The 13,257-nt window shown below is 40.1% G+C and overlaps 1 protein-coding gene across 2 annotated transcripts in view; it reads right to left on the bottom strand.

Annotated features, from left to right (window-relative positions):
* The window catches only part of LOC104598905 (uncharacterized), a 64,930-nt gene that overhangs the window by 37,096 nt on the left and 14,577 nt on the right, over positions 1 to 13,257 (bottom strand). The window lies entirely within an intron of this gene.

The following is a 13,257-nucleotide window of genomic DNA, read 5'->3' as shown; positions in this document are numbered from 1 at the left end:
AAAGTTGTTAGATCCAAGGATGGGATCCTTATCTCTCAGAGGAAGTATGTTCTTGATTTTCTCTCTGAAACAGGGAAGATGGGTGCTAGACCAGTTGCTACTCCTATCGATATTAGCCATAAACTCTCTGCTTCAGATGGAATATTGTTAGAAGATAAGGGAGCCTTCCAGAGACTACTTGGAAAACTTCTTTATCTATGCATGACTCGGCCAGACATTGCATACGCTATCAGTTGCATCAGTCAATTCATGCATGCTCCCAGGGATACTCATATGGCAGCAGCAGAGCGGATTCTGTGTTATTTGAAGGACTCCCCTAGAAAGGGAATTCTATTTGCTAAGCATGGCCATATGAAACTTGAAGCCTACACAGATGCTGACTGGGCTGGAAACATTGATGAAGGAATATTGTCTCTTGGAGAAGCAAGAAACAATCAATTGTTGCTCAATCTTCAGCCGAAGCAGAATACAGAGCCATGGCTCATGGAGTTTCTGAACTATTGTGGCTTAAATCCTTGATGGAGGAACTGGGTATTGAGCATGATAAGCCAATGATGTTATATTGTGATAATCAGGCCGCCATCAACATTACTCACAACCCAGTGCAACATGACAGAACTAAGCATATTTAAGTTGACAGACACTTCATTTGAGAAAGAATGGCTTCTGGAGAAGTGTGTCTACCTTTCATCACCTCTGAATGACAGTTAGCAGATTTCCTCACCAAGGGCATTTCCAAGGCTAAACTTCAGCATGATACTGGCAAGCTTGGCATGATTGACATCTATGCTCAGCTTGAGGGGGAGTGTAGAGAAGATGGGCCAAATGGCCCATAGGCTGTTTATCCTTTTTTATCTTTTATGTTCTTTGCTGTAATGGGCCTTAATCTGGGATTATTCTTTCTTATGTTATGTCTTTTTAATTTTCTGCCCAACTAGGGGCTTCTCTGTAAATTACCAAAGTTTAACTTAATAAAATAGAATTAAGGGTGTAAGAGAAGAGATTATGTTCGAAAATCTCTCTCTCTGAACCCAAGTTGCCGCCACCTTCTTCTTCTTCTCTCCTCTTGAACTCTAATTTCTGCTACTTTCTTTTGAACTTTTGCATCTTTCTAAACAGTCATTTCTTCTCAAAAGGTTGTTTTTCTTCTGTATCAAAGTAGGAGGAAAGGCTCTTCTCAAAATATTCCTTTGCATTATTAGATCGGAATATTTGGATCCGAGTGTTAAACTAGGTAAGTATAAGTTCATGAAATTTTTGTACAATATTTGGTACTTCATCCCGGGATTTCATGAAGTAAATCCAAGTGTAACGAGAGAAATCATCAATGAAAAGAATGAAATATTTGTAACCCCCCATAGCAAGTAAATGATATGGCCCCCACATATCAGAGTGCACAATATGGAAAGGAGAAACAGATCTTTTATTACTCACTGAAAAAGATTGTCTACAATGTTTTGCAAGTTCACATGACTCACAATGAAGTCTCGATAGGGATATTCCCATAAACATTTCTGGAAACAAATGACTCAAAGTTGAAAAAGACAAATGACCAAATCTGAAATGACATATCATAACTCTATCAACTGACTCCAATAAAACAGACTCCAAAGCTACTCCACTAGGTAATCCAGAACTTTGATCAAAGACATCCAACAAGTATATCCCATTCGCCTCATGGCCACTCCCAATTGTATGCTAAGACTTCAGGTCGTGAAAAACACAATAAGTAGGAAAGAAGGTTATGTTGTAGTTCATTGATTTTGTTAAACTACTAACAAATAAAAGGTTAGTGCTAAGTTTGGGAACATGAAGGACAAAGGATAATACAAGTGAGTCAGAGGCTCTAACATCCCCCTTGCCAGAGATGGGAGCAAGAGACCCATCGGCAAGAGAAATCTTCTTTCTACCCGAGAGGAGCTGGTATGAACAAAAAGGTTGGGTATGCTAGTCATATGGTCTAATGCACTTGAATCTATGATCCAAGGAATTCTACGATTACCTGAGGCTGTAACATGATTTGCAGAAGCATGAATACCCGAATGGGCAATGGTGGATGTAGAGGGGGTGCCTGAGGAGGAAGATGCAACAGTAGACTCCAAGTGATGTATCAACTTCCCATATCTCTCAAATTCTGCCTTCACTGCTGCCAGTTGTTCCACAGCCAAATTTTTCTTCACTTTCAAATATTGTAGCAACATTTGCATTCTTGGGATTTCCAAACTGACCACCCTTCTTAAAATTGTTGTTGTTGCGAAACCTTTCTGGAAGAAGATCTGGATGAAGTTTCCAACAAGAATCCTTCATATGTTTCGACTTCTTGCAATATTCGCATATCACCTCCTTTTTTTCATTTACTCCCTTTGGTTTTAATCCAGCATGTGCAAAATGTTCTGGGGGAGGTGGGGTCTATAGTTGTACTTGTTGCCTACTCTCTTCACTGCTCACCATAGAGTATGCCTGAGCAAGTGACACTTCATCCTTGGCCAGAATATTTTGCCTTGTAATATCAAATTTAGGATTGAGTCCTGTAAGGAATTCAAACACTCTGTTTCTTTCCACAAATTTCCTAAAAGTTTCTGCATCTTTGGTGCTTTCCCATACGACTGCTTCCAATAACATCTATCTCCTACCATAGTGACTTCAACATTGAATGGTAGACAGCCACACTCTTCTCCCCCTGTTTTAAAATTTTCACATCATTCTTCAATTTATAGGCCCTTGCAACATTTAATTTCTAAGAGTATGTTTTTGTAACACTATCCCAAATCTCCTTGGCTGAAGTCATCCACAAACAGTGTTGACTTATGTGGGGCTGCATAGAATTTACCAACCACCCAATAACTATGTAGTTATCCTACATCCATTTCTCATATGTAGGATCATTATCTTCCGGCATCACCTTACAACCCGTGAGAAACCCTAGTTTACCTCTACTACAGACATGGATCTTAATAGATTGTGCCCAAGCAAGGTAATTTGTTCCATCAAGTTTAATTGTAGTCACTCCTGTCAGAATGGAATCTACAAGACCAACCCCCAACACTGGAATCTGCTTCATCTCACTTCCAGATTGCTCCATCAAGCAAACAAAAATCAAAAAACAATCTTTTCAACCTTTATAGACCTAACTAAGGTCAGCCAAACATTCAAAAGTCCCAAAACTAGGGTTTCAGCATACCTAGCCTCCGGGGAGAAAGAGAGAAGAGGTAGCCACTCAAACCAGAGCAATCCAAACCACTTCCAACTGCAGCCGCTCACTTTTGGAGATAAAAAGGAACCCTCCAAGCCTTGAGCGCCACACCCAAACTGCCTCTTCAACCCGTAACTGGAAACTCTCTAGTCGGCTAGGGTTTTGGGAAGAATTCTGCAATCCCACTTTCTTGGCAATCTTCGGCCAGCTTCTGACTCTCCAAACCCTCTACCAACTAGGCAAACAAGATCTCTGATTGATCAACAATTTATCTCTCCATACACCTTTCGATTAGAAAAAGTGTATGGGAAAAAAAAGGAAAAAAGGAGAAAACAAAGGAAGACCTGCTCTGATACCAAGATGTGATTCAGACCAATAAAATTAGCATAAATATTTAGATTAGAGCAAAAAGAAGGAAGGAAGAAGAGGAAGACAGCAAGAAGAAGAAAGAAAAATGGAGAAGAAAGGAGAAAGAAAGGAGGAGTTTGATAATCTCCTCTTTCCCCTACTCTAATCTTTTATTAAACTTACTTAAGTTACATAATTTACACGAAAGCCCTTAAGTAGGCATCTACATCAGCAATACACTTAAAAAAGAAAACAAAAGCTAAAGGCCCATAAAGAAAGAAGGCCCAATAAGAAAGCATAACAAGAAGGAACTAATAAGAATGACACTAAAGGACTAGGGCCCATTCGGCCCAATCTCTCTACAGGATCATCTCCTGGATCCTAGTTTCAGTTAATCCTAATATTTGGGTGGCTATGAGAGGGTTCCAAACTGCCCAAGAGATGTGGCAACACCTTAGAAGGGTATATTTTGAAACAGGTAAAGTATTGAATTCTATTAAAGTATGAGGAAGAACATAAATAACAGCCTATGTACAATGAGAGCCTGTACAATGGGAATATACAAAAATGTGTCAACAAAAGAAAGGTCCAGCTTGCAAAAAGGAGAAAAGCTGGACACCCCTGAATGCCCTGTGTACACTTAACCAAGATCACAAAAAAGCCTATAACCTTGTTTTAACAGGCTATATTACCAACAATCCAACTTGGCTAGGAATTCCAATTGAAGATGAATATCATATCCTAGGGTTAAAAGTGTATAAGGAAGCATTATGCAGGGTCTTTAACCTGTGGACTGAATATGAAATGGCCAACATTACAAATGTGAGATAAGAATTTTCAATTCAGACAGTGGGGAATTTTAGGATTAGAAGACAACTATGCAATTTCTCATGAAATTCTTCCTAGACTATGAAGTTGTTAGAGGCTTAGAGCTACTATCCTGAACCAAGGGACTTTACCAGATCTTGATGCAATCCTTGGAGAACTCCTTAACATTAGGGAGGAAAAATAACTATCACTTTGAGTGGGTAACCTACCTCTTAAAGACCTCTTTCCCTCTCTTCATTCTATTTCTCTTTATAAAAAAGAGCCAGTTTCTAAATTTCTCTCTTCTATGGTTCTTCCATTGTCTCTAAATTGGGACTTTGGCTTCCGTAGAGGGCTGAGGGTGAAGAATTTGCTTGTGTTTCTGAGCTGTTGCTTTTACTTGAGTCTATTTGCTTGGATCCCCTTAAACTTGACAGAAGGATCTGTCTTGAAATAAATTTTATTACTTAATGAAATTAGAACATGTACAAATCATGGGTAGCCTCGCCAACCCCCCCCCCCAGCTGTAAAATCAAGACTATCAAAAAGCTATAAAACCTTTTACTTCTTTAGCCTTACAACTGAGCCCAAAAACAATGTGCCCTGTTAACCCCTTGTTTTGCTAACTGGTTTGCTAGACTATTAGCCAATCTTGGAATCCACTGAATTACCAAATGCATGTCCCTTGAAAATCAATCCTCTAAACTTTTTAATTTCATTTGTGAAGTACCAAGGAGTCTTTTCGTTCTATTTCAACCAACTTATCACTACTTTGGAATCTCCTTCAACTACCAACTTTCTCACCCCCAATTCCAAGGCCTTTTGCATCACAAAAATCACTGTAGCCAATTCTGCTGTTATGGAGACACCCATTCCAACAGAGCTTGAATACAAACCCACATTATCTCCACTATTTTTTATCAATAACAGGAAAGTTTCATTAATGAATATGAATCATGTACACAGGTGGGGAGAGGCAAACTCTCTTAACTCTCCCCCAAAGAAATACAAGATTACAATGAAGCCCAAAACAATTGATTTCTTCCTACCCTTGTTTAGCAAGAGTATCTGCAATGGAATTAGTGCATCTTTTTACCCACTATGGTCTCACCTCAACACCTTGAGTCAGCCTCAAAAAGTCTCCACTCATTGCTGTAAGTCCACATACTATCTTCTTCCTTCCCCAACCATCCTATTACAACTTTAGAGTCTCCTTCAATGATCAACCTGTTAACATTTAGTTCTTTAGCCCTTTTCACACCCTCCATCAAAACCAAAATTTCTGCTCTCAGCGAGTCCCCATGACCAATTGGGCCAGAAAACATAGGTATAACTGAACCTTCCTCCGACCTAAAGACTCCACCAATCCCTGAAGGTCTAGGGTTACATTCACTGCTACCATCAAAGTTTACCTTCACTGCCACTTCCTGCCAATTATTCAGTAGAGTCCCTATGTGGATGTCATTAAATATCTCCATTGTTTTTACCCAATGAATCACCCTAAAAGTGACCACTTCTATGACTGCCTCTCTACTTCTCTCCTTTTCAGGGAATATTCTTTGATTCCTTTCCCCCCAAATTGTCCAACAAACTGCCACTCTTCTACATCTCCGTTATATTCTGCCCCTCTTCTTTGTCCAGCCACCAACAGAAGAGTCAAAGAGGCTTTGTAGACTTAGTGGGGGAGTCCACCTGCAACCAAACAAAGAGAAAAACCAAACCCAAATGAAAGAAACAAAGGGACAAGAGATTAATAAGTGGTAACAAGACTCACCATTGACATTACAAAGAGTACACCAGTTAGAAGGCAAGCACCAAAGTGACTTCTTCCTTTGAAGGCAGCTGCAAGTGTTAATTCTTCCCAGGACTATCAGCATAATGCTCCAACCCTTGGCAGAACCGGTTTCCCCCACACTTAACCGAGAAAGAAGGCCCGGGACTATTATAAGGTTGTAAAAGGGCTTTGAATAAAGAGGCACATGTAAAGGAACCAGAAGAGGAGAAGGTCCAAATCCAAGAATCCAAGTTGGATTGATCCAAGACAACTTTATGAAGAATTTGAACCAAAGCCAAAACATTATCCACATTTGACTCTTTGATTCCCCTTCTAAACCCCAAGTCCCAATCAAGTTCAAGCCCTAGACTAGAGGGGGATAAGAAAGTGGAAACAAGTTCATTTTTGCATCTAGAGAGGGAAAATAAAGATGGAAATTGATCTTTAAGTGGTAAGTCCCCCACCAACACATGTTCCCAAAACCTTACCAAGTCCCCAGAGAAAAAGTTATACCTAACAAAGGGTAGAAAATACAAAAGGATAGCATGAATAGCTTCCCAAGCCACAACACTAGTTGCTCTATTCGATATTCCCGCATCCCAACCATTAGCCACAAGCCCATGGATGCTTAAGATCACCTTTGTCCATAATTTATCCTTGTCCCTCAGTAATCTCCACAACCATTTTCCTAACAACACCATATTCCTCTTATTTTTTATCAATAACACCAATATTCCTCTTCATGATGTTCCCAATCCCTAAGCCACCACACTCCTTGCTTCTACTTACCACTTCCCACTTAACCTATGGTCCTTCCTCTCCTGCTCAAGTTCCCACAAGGCCCTCATTAACTTCTCTAGGCATCTACAAATCCTCCCAGGCATCTTAAAAACTAACATAAAGTAGATGGGTGGCCAGAGTTTACTTGATCAATGTTATTCTTCCCCCCAATGAGAGACAGTTCCTTTTTCAAGAGGCTAATCTTTTTGTAAACTTGTCCACCATCGGGTTCTAGAAAGTCACATTTCTCGGGTTCCCTCCCAAGGGTAATCCTGGATAATTCATTGGCCACTAGGAAACTCCACAAACCAAAACAATTGCACACTCTAACACCTCTCTTTCATTCATATTGATCTCCACCACACAGCTCTTATTGAAATTTATTTTCAAATTTGACATCCTCTCAAACACTTGGATCACCAATTTCAAATTACTCACCCAAGCCATATCATCTCCTTCATAGAAAAGTATGGTGTCATCAGCAAACTACAAGTGGGTAATAGGCACTCTTTCCCTACCCACTCTCCATCCTCTCACCAAACCCCTCAGATATACTCTTTGGATTAGAATGCCTAGCACATCAGCTACTAAGGTGAATAGAAAAGGTGATAAGGGGTCCCCTTATCTAATTCCTCTGATAGTTGGAAAGTGGTCCACAACTGTACCATTAACCAAAATTGAATAGTAACAGGTCCTTACACAGCCTTTGACCCACTTGCACCACTTATCTCCAAACCCATAGTTGCTCATCCCAATAGAAAGTCCTAGTCCACCAAATCATATGCTTTCTCCAAGTCAACTTTACAAATTATCCACTTCTTTCTCATTCTTTTCATCTCCTCCACACTCTAATTGGCAATAAGGATTTGATCAATGATCTGCCTATTCATGATAAAAGCTCCTTGATTTGGGGAAATAATGGTAGGAAGCACAAACTTAATTCTCCAAAACAGCACCTTTGCAATGATTTTGTACAAGCTATTTACCAAGCTGATGGGCCTAAATTCCTTAGGATGAATTGCCCCAACTTTTTTTGGAACCAAAGCAATGATTGTGGAGTTCAATCCTGGATTTATTACCCTCTACTAAAGAATTCATTAAACACCCGTAGAATATCCTCTTTTATTTCTTAACACCCCTCCAATTCCAAACAGACCTAGATTCCCAAAACTACTCCCATCAAAGTTTGTCATGAAAGGTTACTTGTGCTTCTTTCTTCAAATCACTCTGTTCTAATTCCGGCCCTTAGGTGCTCCCAATCAAAGAAGTTTGGACTAGGCCCATTCCCCCCAAAATTGCTATTTTTTTGCTAGGAAGTTTACTATGGTAAGATTAATACGTTGGACAACTTTGAAAAGAAGAGATCTTTCGTGTGCTTATCCCCAAATTGGTGTCCTCTTTGCAACGCTCAGAATGAGAACTGTTACCACTTATTGATATCTTGTTCTTTTGCTGCAACTATTTGGATTTGGATTTTTGGTTTATTTGGGTGTAGATGGAACCTGCCATCTGAAGTGAGTTTGTTATTTAAGCCGTCTACCTTTGGGTGGCCCATGAAAAGAGGGAGATTTATGTGAAGATGTATCAAAGCAGTTGTTACATGGACTATTTGGGAGGAAAGGATTGCCAGGATTTTTCAAGAGAAGGAAAGAAGTTTTTCTGAACTCAAGGAGTGCATTCTGACAGGGACAATTCATTAGTTGAAAACTTTAAATATCTTTGATAACTTTTCATTTGATGATGCAAGAGAAGGAAAGAACTTTTTCTGAAGTCAAGGAATGCATTCTGACAGGGACAATTCATTAGTTGAAAACTATAAATCTCTTTGATAACTTTTCATCTGATGATCTTTGGAGGAATTGGTTAGCAGTGGCTAATAATTTTTCTAAGAAGAGTAGAGCTAAACCAGGGTGGACACCTCCTTTGGAAGGCTTTGTTAAGATGAAGTTGATTGGAGTAGTCAAGGTAACCCAGGACCTTCCAGGATAGGAGGGATTTTGAGAGAAAAGGGCAATAACATCTTATCCTTATTTTCTGGACGAGTGGGAATAGGTGGCTCTACAAGGGCTGAGTTGCTAGCTGCTATGCAAGGGGTCCAGCTTGCAAACCAGCTTGGAGTGGAGAATTTACTAATTGAAGATGATTCTAAGGTGGTTGTGGGATGGCTGTTGGACCCTGATTCTGTCATTTGGTGCTTCAGGGATCTTCTCAAAAAAGGTCAAATGGCTGACTAGTAAGTATGACAGTTAGAAGTCAATGGGTTGGCAGAACATCAAATATTTTAGCTGATTCATTTGCTAAACAAGGGAATTCCCGGGATTCCTTATATTGGGCTACTTTGATTAGCTTTGAGATTTTGTAATCCTTTTAAAGGAGAGGTCACATCTCGCACCACTTCTTGGGATGCTTGTATTTTCTTTATCTATTGATTAATAAATTTAAATTTCAGTTATCAGAAAAAATAACTATGACTTTGGAAGCCTTAGAGGGAAAGAATGGTGGCAAGACGTAATAAATTGAAGGATAAGGGTTCACTCAAAAATCCATCCATGTTCAGTGTTACGAGTGCAAGGAATTTGGACATTGGGTGTCTCGTTGCAAGAAGAACTTGTGTCTACTGCAAACGACAAGGGCATATCCTGATAGAGTGTGCAATTCAACCACCCAAGAAATTTGATTATGAAGCCAATAAGGCAACTACTAAAGTGTCCACCAGTAGATACTATTCAAGATACATCAACTTCTTTCACTAATCAATCTATGGATATTTCTAAGGATATGATTCAGCTAGTCCAAAGTACTGTATATTTTGCCATTAGAGCCTTTTCTACTAAAGGTCTGTCTAGTAAATCATCTTCTTCTAGTAGTGGGAATGATGGAAGGAAGGTACGAAGTTTATAAAATAGTTGAAATGGGGACACAGAAATTTATAGAGAGAAGGCTGTAATAAGCTCAATAAAATTAAAAAAAGAAACAAAGTTTAAATAAGATAAGGGTGGGAAGCTCCATTATAAATTAATAAAGTAAGTCAACAGATTTTTTTGGACAAGGTGAAGTATGAATGTATTAGAAGAATAACAAAACATGTACAAAAGGATGATGTACACAGGAACTGATCAAAAAACTGCCCTGGCAGCACTATACCCCCACGTTGTTTACGAAAAGATCTTCATGTACAAAAAGGGAGCTGAAACTTATATTCTTAAAAAGCAAATGACCCATGAGCCAAGAATGCAAGGTGCCAACCAGCTGGTTGGTAATGTCTCCTGCTGGTCGTAGCAGAGACTTGGGGATCGAATCCCACCTGCACCTGGGTTGGTGGATGGGCTACCCCCGGTTGTGTAGCCCTTCAAAAGAAATCAAAAATATTCTTGTGTTCCTCTCCTGCCATAAGCACCAAAACACTGCCATTAGGACTATGTTCCAAATCAGTTTTCCTCTTTTGATCTAGCGTTCCACCCTCGAACCTTTTATAAATTCCACTACTGACCCTGGACAACAGCTTTACACCTCAAAAGGTTGAGATATTCTGGACCATATCTCATGAGAAAAGCGGCAATGTAACAGAAGGTGATCCACAGATTCTGAGTAGCCTTCGCATAGAAAGTTGACATATTAGAAATGAATTGAGTACCAGTTGCAAATTTTGTATGGATTTTAAAATTAATAATTGAGAAAGTGGAGTTGTCATGAAGGTTAGAGTGCCAGATTTCAGTGTATCCAATTTTTCTTTATATCAAAGGTTTCTCTTTGAGTTCATTACTTGACTTCTGCTTATGTTCCAGGAATGGTGTGAGTTGGTGGTTTGGAATGTTTGTATCAGCAAGTTCTTCACTTTTTATTGCTTGAGTGCTTTCCCAGCACTATTTCTTGCACTTTCTTTTATTTAATAAAAATTTTCTTTTAATTTTATTCTCCAAAAAACTCATAGCCCATCATAAACCAACTGTAGTTGTTGCTCAAATACCAAGTTAAAACTCACCAACATGTCAAAGGAGAAAATAAAAGGATAGAGATATTTTTTTCTTTTTTTGAAGAATAAGAGTAAAAAATTTTACTAAAACGAAAACCAGATACAAGCTGTTCAGGTGTCAAGATGACACCCTTAAACAAAGCAAGCATACATCAAACATCAGTTCAGACTAACTGATTCACATTACAAGTTTGGATCTCTAACAATTCCCAAAAAGTATCAGCAAAATCCAAAGGACTGATTTGCTCAAATTCTGGAAGAGTAGTGACCCAATTTGTGATGAGTTTGCCAACTGAAGCCACATTCTCTTCAGTACTTTTCCTTTCCTTCAAACAGCCTCCTATTTCTTTCCCCCCACAAAGACCAGCACACTGCGAAGGGAATACAGCTCCAAACAATTTTAGCTCCTAGACTTCCTCTGAACTTTTGCCATGAAGAAAAGATCTCTGCTGAAGATGGTTGAAAGATGGGCATCCCAAAGAGGAAACAGTAGAAACTCCAAATGCAGTTTGCTAAGTGGCAAGAGAAAAACAAGTGTACAGCTTTCTCATCTAACTTGCACACGTAGCAGTAGCTAGCCAAACAAAACCCCCTACTTTTCAGATGAGCTGTTGTGAGGATGCTATCCATTGCAGCCAGCCACACAAAAGCTTCAATGCTTGGTGGAACTGGGTTACTCCAAATTCCACACTTGATCATTAATTACACTGTCCTTGATGAGAGTTACGTAGAATGATTTCACTGTGAATTTTCCATCCCTGCTCTCCTTCCACCACTGTCCATCTTCACAAGTAGAGATTCTGGTCTGCTCCAGTCTATTCAGCAATAGAACACATTCCTCCAGCTCTTGGTCATGCAAAGGTCTTCCGAACTTAGGACTCCAACCACCTTATCACCATTGTCTTCATAACATTGGGCCACAGAGACCTGATGATCAGTCAACCTGTACAGCCTTGGGCAACCATCACAAATTTTCACAACCCCACTCCAATCGTCCTCCCAGCATCTCACTCTGGATCCAGCTCCTACATTGAAGCTAACCAGGCCTCTAAAATCCTGGTTAAAGCTCATTATACCCTTCCACACTCCCACCCCATAGGAGTTAGATACCTCCCTTGGTTCCCACCCAAATCTCACCACTCTTCTCCATAATGAGTCCCTTTCCTTATCCAGCCCAAACCTCCATAACCATTTCATCAAAAGAGCTTTATTGAGTAATTTTATTCTTCTTAAACCCAGCCCCCCTAAAGCTTTCGGCCTACAAACTTTCTCCCACTTTACAAGGTGAAACTTCCTTGGACCTTTTGCCCCTTCCCAAAGGAAGTCCATCTGAATCTTTTCTATCTTATCAGCAACCGAAGTTGGTATTTTCAGCAGTGAGAGGTAATAGGTTGGTAGACTTTGAAGCACACTTTTTATTAGGGTAATTCTGCCCCCCAAAGAGAGAGGTCTTGCCTTCCAGCTTTCCAGCCTCATTTTCACTCTCTCTATGAGAGGTTTCCAAGTGCTTGCAGACCCAAACTTAGCCCCAACTGGGAGTCCTAAGTAAGAAAAGGGAGCTCCCCTATTCTGCACTCTAGGACTGCCGCAAACCTTGACATCTGTTCTTGGCTGATCTCTCCAACAGCAATCAAAACACTCTTCTCCAGATTCACCTTCAAACCTGTTAGCAACTCAAAATTTGCTAACACTGCCCTTAGGTTCAGGACTTGATCCTCCGCAGCATCTAGAAAGATAAGGGTGTCATCTGCAAATTGCAAATGTGAGATGCAGGGGCCCTCAACTCCTACACTGAAACTTCCTAGCCATCCTCCCTGGACACCCCTCATCGTTAACAGATTTAGTGCCTCCATAACTAAAACAAATAATAAAGGGGACAAGGGATCCCCTTGTCTCAGCCCCCTTGAAATTTGAAAGAACTCTGAGGAGATCCCATTAAGGATCACAGAAAGTGACACTGAAGAAATACAGCCATACATCCAGCCTCCCTGGACACCCCTCATCATTAACAGATTCAGTGCCTCCATAACTAAGACAAATAATAAAGGGGACAAGGGATCCCCTTGTCTCAGCCCCCTTGAAATTTGAAAGAACTCTGAGGAGATTCCATTAAGGATCACTGCAAGAGAGACTGAAGAAATACAGCCATACATCCAGCCCCCCCACTTTTCTCCCAACCCCATTAGCCTTTGAATCTCCTCCAAGAATCCCCATTCCACATGATCATATGCTTTCTCTATGTCTAGTTTGCACACTAAACCAGGTCTTCCACTTCTTAGTCTTGAATCTATACATTCACTTGCCACCATCACCCCATCTAGAATTTGTCTTCCCTCCACAGAGGCTATTTGTGTTTCCCCCACTACTCCATGAAGTACTTTC

The sequence above is a fragment of the Nelumbo nucifera genome, chromosome 3, assembly GCF_055504915.1.
Source record: "Nelumbo nucifera cultivar China Antique chromosome 3, China Antique-T2T, whole genome shotgun sequence".
Taxonomy (NCBI): Eukaryota; Viridiplantae; Streptophyta; class Magnoliopsida; order Proteales; family Nelumbonaceae; genus Nelumbo; species Nelumbo nucifera.
Note: the sequence above shows the minus strand (reverse complement) of the source record. Positions and strands in the feature narration are given on the sequence as shown.